Consider the following 12,031-nt stretch of genomic DNA (forward strand, 5'->3'; position numbering starts at 1 on the left):
GAGAACTTGAGACACCAAGCCTGTGTGTTGGGGTTTGTGTGGGTAGGTTTGATAAACTCTATGAAGCAGGTAGCAAAGGAATATAAATGGATGGAAGGGCAGAATTTATCTGTAAAATGGGGGTGTACCTGCCTCACAGTATTGTTGAGAGAATTAAATGAAATGATTATGTAAAGGACTTAATATAATAAGAAAGTAAGTACAGTTACTATTGTTTTTCTTGGTCTGAAAGAATGAACACATGTCACAATAAACTGGAATGGGAAAGAGGCAGAAAAGTGAAGTGTTCTCACCTCCTCATCCATCCAAGCTGCACCAGGCTAGAAGAGGAAGCCTCCGTGCCTGTGTCTGGCTGGGTCTCCTCCATGCCAAACACCTGGCCATTTGGAAATAACCAGATGAGGGACTGACTATTTCATTCATAGCCGACATCCTTGCCAAAAGAAGAGACTGCCTAACAGCTGTCTCCATCACAATGGGCTTCTTAGCACTTGTCAGTTTGGCCTAAATGGAGAGAATGTTATGGCCATCATGAGGTCTAGTTTGCCCCCGTGTGTTTATAGTAAATTACTACTCTTTTCTCCACTGTCTAATTTTTTCATGCAGTACCACATCTGACATGAATTGAAATTGTGCAAAACTAGAAGCGTTCCTAGTGGTTAGGTAATAGCTTAATGGAATCTGATAATTTCCAGTTGAGGCAGCTGATGGAATCCACACGTTAATACTACCACCTCACACTAAGTGAAGTTTTACAGCACTTTCCCATGCACTACCTCTCTTGAGAAGGAGCCTCCAAACATGCATGGAAGTGGGTAAGGCAGGTAGAATCATCCAGATTTTCTGGACGAAGTAACTAAAGTACTTCCTGACTTAGATTCCTTGGGTAATGAGGCAGGGAATGAGCAAGGCTTGAAAGGGGTTTACCCAACACCACCTGGGGGAGAGCCAGGAACCTGGGACTACACTCCTCAGCCTTCCAGCAGTGAGTCCTGCTGCAAAGAGGTGGCATGATGGAGGGGCCAAGACTTTGGGATGAGAAATGGACTAGAATCCAGCTCCTTTACTGGCTGGGTCCTTGAGGGCAAGTCTCGCCAAATCCCTGGACCTCTGTCTTGTCATGAACAATGTGGGGCTTCCTGGGGCAATCATACTAATGTGAGAGTTGTCATGAAGCTTAAAATGGGATCGTAATGTTGAAGCATCTGGCACATCTGCCCCCTCCACTGCATGAAAAGAGGTTTCAGGGTGTCATGATCAGCCTAATTACTGAGCATCATCATTTTCAGGCCCAAGGCTTACTGAGAGGTTGCCCTATACCAGACACTGTGCTGAGAGCTCACATAAATTTATCCCTTGTAATCGCCACATCAACCTTATGAGGAATTTATTATCCCCATTGGATTGATGAGAAAAGTGAGGTATGAAAGACTAAACAGTTTGACCAAAGCATACATTTAAGAAATGGCTGAGCCCAGATTCAAGGCTTCATTCCCTCCATTTTTATAGATTCGTAGAGCTGAAAGGAACTTTAAAAATCACCTGGGCCACAGGCTGAACTTCCGTGTCTCATAACTTAGAACTTAAGACTTTGACATGTCCAGCTGAAAGTACACAAATTCCATTCGACTTGTCAGTTTGAAAAAGTTTAATTTATCCCGACTTTCTACAAGTACCGGTGAGAGTTTCAGTCCCAGAGACCAAATAATACAGGAGATTGAGGAGGGTCCAGGTACCATTCTTTCTGTGAGCCAATGCCACACACTATTGTGGAATATTAGCACCATGAATGGGGAGCCATGAATGGTGAGCCATTCATTAGCCATGAATGGCTGCTGCTTAGAAATAAAAAGTGACAACTCCCAGCTGGCATTTCTGAATACGTGGAGCCTTTCTGAATGAGATGATTTTCCATTTGGGGGAGGTAAGAGTAAGATGTCAATGAAAGCAGAGGCAGGTGTCTGGAACATCCAAAGACAGGAGACTACAGTTTTCCTCACAGTTTGAAAATGATAGAAATCTTATAGCCATGCGTTTCACTAATAGTCTATACATCCCAGTTCGTTTTTTCTTAACATCTTTACTGGAGTATAATTGCTTTACAATGTTGTGTTAGTTACTGCTGTATAACAAAGTGAATCAGCTATATGTATACATATATCCCCATATCTCCTCCCCCTCGCATCTCCCTCTCACCCTCCCTATCCCACCCCTCTAGGTGGACACAAATCACTGAGGTGATCTTCCTGTGCTATGTGGCTGCTTCCCACTAGCTAGCTATTTTACATTTGGTAGTGTATATATGTCCATGCCACTCTCTCACTTCATCCCAGCTTACCCTTCCCCATCTCCGGGTCCTCAAATCGATTCTCTACGTCTGCATCTTTATTCCTGTCCTGCCCCTATGTTCTTAAGACCTTTTTTTTTTTTAGATTCCATATATATGTGTTAGCATATGGTGTTTGTTTTTCTCTTTTGGACTTACTTCACTCTGTATGACAGATCCTAGGTCCATCCACTTCACTACAAATAATTTCTTTTCTTTTTATGGCTGAGTAATATTCCACTGTATATATGTGCCACATCTTTTTTTTTAATTGAAGTATATTCTTTATTTTTTTTACATCTTTATTAGAGTATTAATTGCTTTGCAATGGTGTGTTAGTTTCTGCTTTATAACAAAGTGAATCAGTTATACATGTACATATGTTCCCATATCTCTTCCCTCTTGCGTCTCCCTCCCTCCCACCCTCCCTATCCCACCCCTCCAGGCGGTCACAGAGCATGGAGCTGATCTCCCTGTGCTATGCAGCTGCTTCCCACTAGCTGTCTACCTTACATTTGGTAGTGTATGTATGTCCATGTCTCTCTCTCTCGGTTTGTCACAGCTTACCCTTCCCCCTCCCCATATCTTCAAGTCCATTCTCTAGTAGGTCTGTGTCTTTATTCCTGTCTTACCCCTAGGTTCTTCATGACAATTTTTTCCTTAAATTCCATATATATGTGTTAGCATACGGTATTTTTCTTTCTCTTTCTGACTTACTTCACTCTGTATGACAGACTCTAGGGCTATCCACCTCATTACAAATAGCTCAATTTCGTTTCTTTTTATGGCTGAGTAATATTCCATTGTATATATGTGCCACATCTTCTTTATCCATTCATCTGATGATGGGCACTTAGGTTGTTTCCATCTCCGGGCTATTGTAAATAGAGAGGCAATGAACATTTTGGTACATGACTCTTTTTGAATTATGGTTTTCTCAGGGTATGTGCCCAGTAGTGGGATTGCTGGGTCATCTGGTAGTTCTATTTGTAGTTTTTTAAGGAACCTCCATACTGTTCTCCACAGTGGCTGTATCAATTTACATTCCCACCAGCAGTGCAAGAGGGTTCCCTTTTCTCCACACCCTCTCCAGCATTTATTGTTTGTAGACTTTTTGATGATGGCCATTCTGACCGGTGTGAGGTGATACCTCATTGTAGTTTTGATTTGCATTTCTTTAAAGATTAGTGATGTTAATCATCCTTTCATATGTTTGTTGGCAATCTGTATATCTTCTTTGGAGAAATGTCTATGTAGGTCTTCTGCCCATATTTGGATTGGGTTGTTTATTTTTTTGATAAACAACCCGATGAGTTGCATTGGGTTGCATGAGCTGCTTGTATATTTTGGAGATTAATCCTTTGTTGTTTCATTTGCAAATATTTTCTGCCATTCTGAGGGTTGTCTTTTCGTCTTGTTCATGGTTTCCTTTTCTGTGCAAAGCTTTTAAGTTTCATTAGGTCCCATTTGTTTATTTTTAATTCCATTTCTCTAGGAGGTGGGTAAAAAGGATCTTGCTGTGATTTATGTCATAGAGTGTTCTGCCTCTGTTTTCCTCTAAGAGTTTTATACTGTCTGGCCTTACCTTTAGGTTGTTAATCCATTTTGAGTTGATTTTTGTGTATGGTGTTAGGGAGTGTCCTTATTTCATTCTTTTACATGTAGCTGTCCAGTTTTCCCTGCACCATTTATTGAAGAGGCTGTCTTTTCTCCATTGTATATTCTTGCCTCCTTTACCCAAGATAAGGTGACCGTATGTGCATGGGTTTATCTATGAGCTTTCTATCCTGTTCCAATGATCTATATTTCTGTTTTTGTGCCAGTACCAGACTGCCTTGATTACTGTAGCTTTTTAGAATAGTCTGAAATCCAGGAGCCTGATTCCTCCAGCTCTGTTTTTCTTTCTCAAGATTGCTTTGGCTATTCGGAGTCTTTGTGTTTCCATACAAATTATGAAATTTTTTGTGCTAGTTCTGTGAAAAATTCCACTGGTAATTTGATAGGGATGGCATTTAATCTCTAGATTGCTTTGGTTAGTACAGTCATTTTCACAATGTTGATTCTTCCAATCCAAGAACATGGTATATCTCTCCATCTGTTTGTATTGTGTTTAATTTCTTTCATCAGTGTCTTATAATTTTCTGCATACAAATATTTTGTCTCCTTAGGTAGCTTTATTCCTAGGTATTTTATTCTTTCTGTTGCAGTGGTAAATTGGAATGTTTCCTTAATTTCTCTTTCAGATTTTTCATCATTAGTGTATAGGCATGCAAGAGATTTCTGTGCATTAATTTTGTATCCTGCTACTTTACCAAATTCATTGATTAGCTCTAGTAGTTTTCTGGTAGCATATTTAGGATTCTCTATGTATAGTATCATGTCATCTGCATACAGTGGAAGTTTTACTTCTTCTCTCTGATTTGGATTCCTTTTATTTCTTTTTCTTCTCTGATTGCTGAAGCTAAAACTTCCAAAATTATGTTGAATAATAGTGGTGAGAGTGGGCAACCTTGTCTTGTTCCTGATCTTAGTGGAAATGGTTTCAGTTTTTCATCGTTGACAACGATGTTGGCTGTGGGTTTGTTATATATGGCCTTTATTATGTTGAGGTAAGTTTCCTTTTTGCCTACTTTCTGGAGGGTTTTTATCGTAAATGGGTGTTGAATTTTGTCGAAAGATTTTTCTGCATCTATTGAGATCATCATATGGTTTTCTCCTTCAATTTGTTAATATGGTGTATCACATTGATTGATTTGCATATATTGAAGAATCCTTGCATTCCAGGGCTAAACCCTACTTGATCATGGTGTATGATCCTTTTAATGTTCTGTTGTATTCTGTTTGCTAGTATTGTGTTGTGGATTTTTGCATCTATGTTTATCAGTGATAGTGGCCTGTAGTTTTCTTTTTTTGTTACATCTTTGTCTGGTTTTGGTATCAGGGAGATGGTGGCTTTGTAGAATGAGGTTGGGAGTGTTCCTCCCTCTGCTATATTTTGGAAGAGTTTGAGAAGGTTAGGTGTTAGCGCTTCTCTAAATGTTTGATAGGATTCACCTGTGAATCCATATGATCCTGGGCTTTTGTTTGCTGGAAGGTTTTTAATCACAGTTTCAGTTTCAGTGCTTGTCATTGGTCTGTTCACATTTTCTATTTCCTCCTGATTCAGTCTAGGAAGGTTGTGCTTTTCTAAGAATTTTTCTGTTTCTTCCAGGTTGTTCATTTTATTGGCATATAGTTGCTTGCAATAATTCCTCATGATCCTTTGTATTTCTGCAGTGTCAGTTGTTACTTTTCCTTTTTCATTTCTAATTCTATTGATTTGAGTCTTCTCCCTTTTTTTATTGATGAGTCTTGCTAATGGATTATCAATTTTATCTTCTCACAGAACCAGCTTTTAGTTTTATTGATCTTTGTGATCATTTCCTTCATTTCTTTTTCATTTATTTCTGATCTGATCTTTATGATTTCTTTCCTTCTGCTAACTTTGGGGTTTTTTGTTCTTCTGTCTCCAATTGCTTTAGGTGTAAGGTTAGGTTGTTTATTCGAGATGTTTCTTGTTTCTTCAGGTAGGATTGTATTGCTGTAAACTTCCCTGTTTGAACTGCTTTTGCCGCATCCCATTGGTTTTTTTTTTTTTTTTTTTTTGCGGTACGCGGGCCTCTCACTCTTATGGCCTCTCCTCTTGCGGAGCACAGGCTCTGGACGCACAGACTCAGTGGCCATGGCTCATGGGCCCAGCCGCTCTGTGGCATGTGGGATCTTCCCAGACTGGGGCACGAACCCCTGTCCCCTGCATCAGCAGGCTGACTCTCAACCACTATGCCACCAGGGAAGCCCATCCCATAGGTTTTTGAGTCATCATGGTTTTTTTTGTTGTTGTTTTTTGACATTGAATAACCAAATTTTTTTTTTGAATTTTAGAATTTTATTTATTATTTTTTACAGCAGGTTCTTATTAGTTACCCATTTTATACATATTAGTGTATATATGTCAATCCCAATCTCACAATTCATCACACCACCACCATCCCCCCTCCACTTTTCCCCGTTGGTGTCCATACATTTGTTCTCTACGTCTGTGTCTGTATTTCTGCCCTGCAAACCGGTTCATCCGTACCATTTTCTAGGTTCCATATATATGAGTTAATATACGATATTTGTTTTTCTCTTTCTGACTTATTACACTCTGTATGACAGTCTCTAGATTCATCCACGTCTCTACAGATGACCCAAGTTTGTTCCTTTTTATGGCAGAGTAATATTCCATTGTATACATGTACCACATCTTTTTTATCCATTTGTCTGTTGATGGGCAATTAGGTTGCTTCCATGACCTGGGTATTATAAATAGTGCTGCAATGAATATTGGGGTGCTTGTGCCTTTTTAATTACGGTTTTCTCTGGGTATATGCCCAGTAGTGGGATTGCTGGGTCATATGGGAATTCTATTTTAATTTTTTTAAGGAACCTCCATACTGTTCTCCATAGCGGCTGTATCAATTTACATTCCCACCAATAGTACAAGAGGATTCCCTTTTCTCCACACACTCTCCAGCATTTGTTGTTTGTAGATTTTCTGATGATGCCCATTCTAACTGGTGTGAATTGATACCTCATTGTAGTTTTGATTTGCACTTCTCTAATCATTTGTGATGTTGAGCATCTTTTCATGTGCTTCTTAGCCAACTGTATGTGTTCTTTGGAGAAATGTCTATTTAGGTCTTCTACCCATTTTTGGATTGGGTTGTTTGTTTGTTTTAATATTGAGCTGCATGGGCCGTTTATATATTTTGGACATTAATCCTTTGTCCGATGATTCATTTGCAAATATTTTCTCCAATTCCGAAGGTTGTCTTTTCGTATTGTTTGTGGTTTCCTTTGCTTTGCAAAAGCTTTTAAGTTTCATTAGGTCCCATTTGTTTATTTCTGTTTGTATTTCCATTACTTTAGGAGGTGGATCAAAAAATATTTTGCTTTGATTTATGTCAAAGAGTGTTCTTCCTATGTTTTGATCTAAGAGTTTTATAATGTCCAGTGTTACATTTAGGTCTCTGATCCATTTTGAGTTTATTTCTGTGTATGGTGTTAGGGAGTGTTCTAATTTTATTCTTTTACATGTAGTTGTCCAGTTGTCCCAGCACCACTTATTGAGGAGACTGTCTTTTCTCCATTGTATATCCTTGCCTCCTTTGTCATAGATTAGTTGACCATAGGTGCGTGGGTTTATCTCTGGGCTTTCTATCTTGTCCCATTGATCTATGTTTCTGTTTTTGTGCCAGTATCATATTGTCTTGATTACTGTAGCTGTGTAGTATAGTCTGAAGTCAGGGAGTCTGATTCCTCCAGCTCCGTTTTTTTCCCTCAAGACTGCTTTGGCCATTCGGGGTCTTTTATGTCTCCGTACAAATTTTAAGATTTTTTGTTCTAGTTCCGTAAGAAATGCCATTGGTAATTTGAGAGGGATTGCATTGAATCTGTAGATTGCTTTGGGTAGTATAGTCATTTTGACAATATTGTTTCTTCCAATCCAAGAACACGGTATATGTCTCCATCTGTTGGTATCATCTTTAACTTCTTTCATCAGTGTCTTATAGTTTTCTTCATACAGGTCTTTTGACTCAGTAGGTAGGTTTATTCCTAGGTATTTTATTCTTTTTGTTGCAATGGTAAATGGGACTGTTTCCTTAATTTCTCTTTCAGATTTTTCATCATAAGTGTATAGGAATATAAGATATTTCTGTGCATTAATTTTGTATCCTGCAACTTTATGAAATTCATTGGTTAGCCCTAGTAGTTTTCTGGTGGCATCTTTAGGATTCTCTATGTATAGTATCATGTCATCTGCAAACAGTGACAGTTTTACTTCTTTTCCAATTTGTATTCCTTTTATTTCTTTTTCTTCTCTGATTTCCATGGCTGGGACTTCCAAAACTATGTTGGATAATAGTGGTGAGAGTGGACATCCTGTCTTGTTCCTGATCTTAGGAGAAATGCTTTCAGTTTTTCACCATTGAGAATGATGTTTGCTGTGGGTTTGTCATATATTGTCTTTATTATGTTGAGGTAGTTTCCCTCTATGCCCGCTTTCTGGAGAGTTTTTATCATAAATGCTGTTGAATTTTGTCCAAAGCTTTTTCTGCATCTATTGAGATGATCATATGGCTTTTATTCTTCAATTTGTTAATATGCTGTATCACATTGATTGATTTGAGTATATTGAAGAATCCTTGCATCCCTGGGATAAATCCCACTTGATCATGGTGTATGATCCTTTTAATGTGCTGCTGGATTCTGTTTGCTAGTATTTTGTTGAGAATTTTTGCATCTATGTTCATCAGTGATATTGGTCTGTAATTTTCTTTTTTTATAGTATCTTTGTCTGGTTCTGGTATCAGGGTGATGGTGGCCTCAAAGAATGGGTTTGGGAGTGTTCCTTCCTCTGCAATTTTTTGGAAGAGTTTGAGAAGGATGAGTGTTAGCTCTTCTCTAAATGTTTGATAGAATTCATCTGTGAAGCCATCTGGTCCTGGACTTTTGTTTGTTGGAAGATTTTTAATCACAGTTTCAATTTCATTACTTGTGATTGGTCTGTTCATATTTTCTATTGCTTCCTCGTCCAGTCTTGGAAGGTTATACCTTTCTAAGCATTTGTCCATTTCTTCCAGGTTGTCCATTTTATTGGCAGAGAGTTGCTTGTAGTAGTCTCTTAGGATGCTTTGTATTTCTGTGGTGTCTGTTTTAACTTCTCCTTTTTCATTTCTAATTTTATTGGTTTGAGTCCTCTCCCTTTTTTCTTGGTGAGTCTGGCTAATGGTTTATCAATTTTGTTTATCTTCTCAAGGAACCAGCTTTTAGTTTTATTCATCTTTGCTATTGTTTTCTTTGTTTCTATTTCATTTATTTCTGCTTTGATCTTTATGATTTCTTTCCTTCTGATAACTTTGGGTTTTGTTTGTTCTTCTTTCTCTAGTTCCTTTAGCTGTAAGGTTAGATTGTTTACTTGAGATTTTTTTGTTTCTTGAGGTAGTCTTGTATTGCTGTAAACTACCCTCTTACAACTGCTTTTGCTGCATCCCATAGGTTTTGGATGGTCGTTTTTTCGTTGTGACTTATGTCTAGTTATTTTTTGATTTCCTCTTTGACTTCTTAAGTGATCTCCTGGTTATTAAGTACTAGTTATTTATTGTTTAGCCTCCATGTGTCTGTATTTTTCACAGATTTTTTTCCTGTAATTGATATCTAGTCTCATAGCATTGTGGTCAGAAAAGATATTTGATATGATTTCAATTTTCTTAAATTTACCAAGGCTTGATTTGTGACCCCAAGATATGATCTATCCTAGAGATTGTTCATTCCATGAGCACTTGAGTAGAAAGTGTATTCTGTCGTTTTTGGATGGAATGTCCTATAAATATCAATTAAGTCCATCTTGTTTAATGTGTCATTTAAAGCTTGTGTTTCCTTATTTATTTTCATTTTGGTACATCCCAGTTTTCTGAGTTAGTAAAAACAGAATCCACAACACATTCAGAGTGCTCTAAGTACTTAATAATTAGGTAAAATTCTGAAGAGAAAACAGGATTTTCAAATATATGCCCATCAGCCCAGTGAAGAGTCAATGACGCTCCAGATTCTTAGACCAAGCCTGTACAAACATATGGGGTTTGTCAATACCAGAGAAAGAGAATTTCAAGTTGAGTAATTACTCAGATAATTTGATTCTGGGAGAGTTTGCTTTCATCATGCAAACCAGCAGTTCCCCTCTTCCTGTCCTCCTCTGGTCTCCACCTCCTAGTCCTGTTTTCCCCTAGCATATTTTTTATCTGCATTATCTTTAGACAGCTATATCCACCTCCATCTCTCTTTGACTGTATAGGTGATGGCCTTGGCTACGTATATGTACACATTAAATACAGTAGATGTTCAAGGGAATTGGATGGCTGAAGTGCAGTGGTCCAAAATCTGTTTTCCTCTACTGTACAGCTCTAGTCACAGTAAACTGTGTGTTCACAATCATCTAGTGAGTTAATGTGAATTAAGGAATTTAGACATTGTCTAAAATCCTGGACTGTCTTTTGCAGATCTGGATTATTTGGATGCTTGTCTAGACTTGACTACAGACATATCCAGGTGCACAGGCCTATTTCAACATATGTTTAGGCCATGTAGATGATCCAGATGATTCCAAGTTCAAGTATTTCCTACTTTTTTAACCTGAAGTATAGTTGATTTACAACACTGTGTTAGATTCAGGTGTACAGCAAAGTGCAAATATTTCCTGCTTTACTAATGCCCATCCCGGACCACTTTGAATACCTCTCCCGTTTACCTGGATTCTGGGTCAATTAGAATGTCTCTGAGCCAGAGTGTTGATTCAGTACTGATCTTGAGAGTAAGAATGGAGGACAGTAGGAAGCTGCGTGTCACTAGGCATGGCCAAAAAAAAAAGAATGGGGGACCGGCATGGATTCCAAAAGAAAAGAGCTCTGCCAAATAGCAGGATGAGAAGAATATTCAGGTTGACTCAATGGCCAAGATTTACAAGTGTATAAATGAGTTTAAATTTTCAGTTTTTAAGTGGCCTTCAGTATACACATCCATATTGGTGATATAACAGAAAGAAACTGGTATTTGGAAAATTCACTCATCTATTTTATTCTCTCTCAAGAGCTAATTCCGAAGTTTGCATTTTACCCCTGACTACATGTAATGATTAGATAAACTAGATAACTGTTAAATCTCTAAGGTAATTGTTAAATCTGAGCTAGGATAAAATGTGATTGTAGGGGATCTGCCCTGGCCATGTTCTCTACTGATCTGTTGCTCTTTTCTTTGGGGCCATGGAAAGTAAGATGGGGAGAAATGCTGAGGGAGAAGGATAATGGTATATGAGGAGCACTCCTTAGAAGTTTGAACTCACTGGGTTGTAGATTTAGATATAGATTCAGAGACTTCCCCTCCCCCAAATCATGGACCTGTGATAAGAGTTAATAGGTGCTACTGCCTAGGGTATTCTCTTTCTTAGGGCACTCATGGAACTAAACAACAATGCAGACATGAAAAAAAGGAATTTTATTTTAATTTCAAACCCATTGTATGAATTTCTTTCCTAGAACACATATATAATCTGGTTGAGGCATAAATTGAGAGACTGGGAAACCACAGTCTTCCATTGAACTTTTGCCACAGTTAAATCACATGAGGTTAAACAAGAGTTAATTTAACATAATTCATAGGAAAAGGCAAATGCTGAATTTGTAAGTATTTCTCCAAAGGTGTGAATATTGCAGTACCCAACCCACCGAAAACAAAATCAAAAGCCCTTTATTCACACTAGTGGGTGTGTTTAGCCCTAGGTACCCAGTGTCAGCCTGGCCTTTGTAATGGAATTGAATGCTTCTGCCCCAGTCATTACAAAGCTCCCATCTCAGGGCAGGACAGTGAGGAGTCCGGCGTGAGTCTTGCTGATGGCTTGTCTTTCCCAAAGCACGTTTTGTGGAACTGGGCCTTTAGGGCTGCAGTTTCCTGCACAAATCTTGGCCTCCGTATTTTCTCCTGCAGTCTGGTTTCTGGTTTGGATGCGCCCAGATGACCGGTGTCTCCCGGCTCGCTAACACCCCACAGGAGGTAAGTGTATAAAAGGCCAGAGGCCACGGTTGTTCATGGGAGGAGGACTACCTGGCAAAGGTGGGTGGTTTCCATGTG

The 12,031-nt window shown here is 38.7% G+C and overlaps 1 long non-coding RNA gene across 1 annotated transcript in view; it reads left to right on the plus strand.

The window, feature by feature from the left end:
• Positions 1-12,031, plus strand: part of LOC141278015 (uncharacterized) — a 220,635-nt gene that overhangs the window by 95,016 nt on the left and 113,588 nt on the right. Inside the window, exon 2 of the long non-coding RNA XR_012330105.1 lies at positions 11,888-11,953. This is a non-coding gene — a long non-coding RNA (uncharacterized lncRNA). The remainder of the gene's footprint in view (positions 1-11,887; positions 11,954-12,031) is intronic.

This window comes from Tursiops truncatus, chromosome 2 (genome assembly GCF_011762595.2).
Source record: "Tursiops truncatus isolate mTurTru1 chromosome 2, mTurTru1.mat.Y, whole genome shotgun sequence".
Classification (NCBI taxonomy): Eukaryota; Metazoa; Chordata; class Mammalia; order Artiodactyla; family Delphinidae; genus Tursiops; species Tursiops truncatus.